The sequence below is a fragment of the Otolemur garnettii genome, unplaced genomic scaffold, assembly GCF_000181295.1.
Source record: "Otolemur garnettii isolate 467f Iridium unplaced genomic scaffold, OtoGar3 scaffold00076, whole genome shotgun sequence".
Lineage (NCBI taxonomy): Eukaryota > Metazoa > Chordata > Mammalia > Primates > Galagidae > Otolemur > Otolemur garnettii.
The window spans coordinates 4,820,931-4,823,354 of NW_003852471.1; the positions used below are offsets into that span (position 1 = coordinate 4,820,931).

Here is a 2,424-nt window from a genome sequence, read left to right on the forward strand (position 1 = left end):
TGCCCGGCTATTTTTTGGTTGCAGCCATCATTGTTGTTTGGCGGGCCCGGGCTGGATTTGAACCCATCACCTCAGGTGTACGTGGCTGGTGCCTTAGCCACTTGAGCCACAGGCGCTGAGCCAAAATGCTTTAATGCTACTATTCATAAATGATGTTTTGATGTGTGTGTCCTTATCGAGATTGCTACATTTCCTCCAGCCACCATGGAAGCTGCAATGAAAGGGCGCTCTAAGTTTTTAAGGGGTCCTTGCTGATAATACTCAAAGCTTTCAGGTTGAAGAAATATTGTTTAGAAACGTTTAATAATAAAAATAAGAAAGCAGGAAAGATTTCCCACATTTTCTTCAGTTTTTCATTTTGATCATGAAAATGCTAATAAGATAAAATTATTAAAGCAAAATGATTTCCACCACCCTCCCACGGCTTAGTACTTTATCTTGATTCTTTATACTTTTATGAATACAAAGACGAAGTAATTCATATTCAAAGGTGTTAAAGGATGTTACCTCTTCTGTGGAATGAAGTCACTATGTTAACACAGAGACGTTCCCTACTTGACAGTTTCAGGAATTGATGTTTTTTCTGATAAAAGAATCATAAAGGGAAAGCTGTGGAAAACTGAACAGTAAAAGTAGAAAAGATTTGCTCGTCCATATTTCTACTACACTTGTTTTTTTATCGTTGGTTTGCTGTTTTTTATTTGTTATGTTTTTGGTGAGGAGTACTTCAAATGGAGTGTCAGTATTAAAGCTAAATCTGATGCCCAGCTTGCTCAGTCTCCCCAAGGCTGAACTTCTTATAATCCTCTCCCTGCCAAAAACCTGCTTCTCCGACCACTCCCTCTGGACCCAAGTGTCTCCTTCATAAATGACACCGTTATCCACATGGCTACCTAAGCCACAAATCTGGGAGTCGCCTTCTGCTATGTTTGTCCCCTACGAGCACCCATACTTGTTGATTCCACCACCCGAGTATCCCGCACATCTGTCCACTCCCCTCCGTTTCTACTCATCTGCCCATTCACAGATATTGACAAAGTCCTTCCTATTTGCAAGGCACTGTTTAGAAGGTGGGGGTGCAGCTACTGAGTGTGACAGGATTGCACCATGGAATAATTCACGGTCTGGTAAAGGAGGCATTCAGTAAAACAAATAGTTACATCAGAAATGCACAGTTATAAATTTCAATACAGACCACGTAAGGGAAAATAGAGGGCTCTGTGAGACATGGTCACAGGGCCCTAATTTAGGCTGGTCAGGGAAGCCTCTCTCTGGGGGACACAAAATGGATAGCACTGCCCCAGGCATCTGGCACGTAGGTTATTCCAACAGGTTTCTCTTCTCACAGGCCTACCCACCGTCAGTCTTGCCTTCCCTGTCCTCTCTCTGTGGTCACAATGGTGCCCCTTCTCCTCTCAAAACCCTTCAGTCACTTGCCCTTCTCAAGTCAGAAGCTTATCTTACCTCTTGTGACCTGACTCCTGCCCTCTTCCTACACTCACCCCCTCACCTACCCTCCCCCTAGTCCCCACCGTAAGTCACACATCAACAATGCTGAATTCTTCAAACATTTTCTTGTTCTGCTACGGTTTCTCGCATCTGGGATTTTACTCACGTGATTCACTCTGCCTGGAATTCTTATTTCCCCTGTTTGGCTGGAGTAACTCCTAATTATTCTTGAGGCCCCAGATGAATTAAAAAGCCATTCTCCACCCCTCTCCTCCTTCCTCTCAGACTGGTGCCTCTGCTGCCCTCAGTGGCTCTGAGCAGGCCCTTCTCCTGCCTCCTTCTCTCTGTCTGGATGTCTGTCGTTCAGGCTGGATTGAAAGCTCTGCAAGGCCGACCGTCTGCATACCACTGTATACCAGTGCCTGCCAGAGAGCCTGGCCAGAAGGTGAATTAATGAGTATTTGAGGAACAAATCAAAAGAACAAAAATCTAAATGATTTTACAGGGAAGCATGTGAATAACACATCTCCCGCACCCCATCGTAGTTGAAGAGTTGTACACAATGTTTAAACATACACACTGTCATGTATCATATACAGCTTGACTAGCAAGGATATAAAAGAAGGTTTGGGGATAACTAAAATTATGCCACATAAAGATTCAGACTTTATGTTCCTATCTAGTACTGCTGGAGGAAAGAATAGGGCTTGTTTCTGGTAAGCAGCATATATAAATGACCAGTTCCATACATGGTGCTGTGCACTTGGGAGTGATCATATGTCCTCAGGAGAAGCCACGAGAGGTCCCTGGCACATACAGCAGAAGTGTCAGCCAGCTGTTCTGGGTCAGGGCAACATACTTAACCTGAATGTTTTAGAATGGAAAATGCTTATACATTTCCTTCCCCATTCTGAAACATTCTATTTCCCAGTCCTTACTCTTCAGATCCTATTTCTGGAACATCCAGGCTTCTGT

The 2,424-nt window shown here is 43.9% G+C and overlaps 1 protein-coding gene across 2 annotated transcripts in view; it reads right to left on the reverse strand.

The window, feature by feature from the left end:
- Window positions 1–2,424, reverse strand: part of VEPH1 (ventricular zone expressed PH domain containing 1) — a 203,951-nt gene that overhangs the window by 132,861 nt on the left and 68,666 nt on the right. The gene's annotated exons all lie outside the window — the stretch shown is intronic.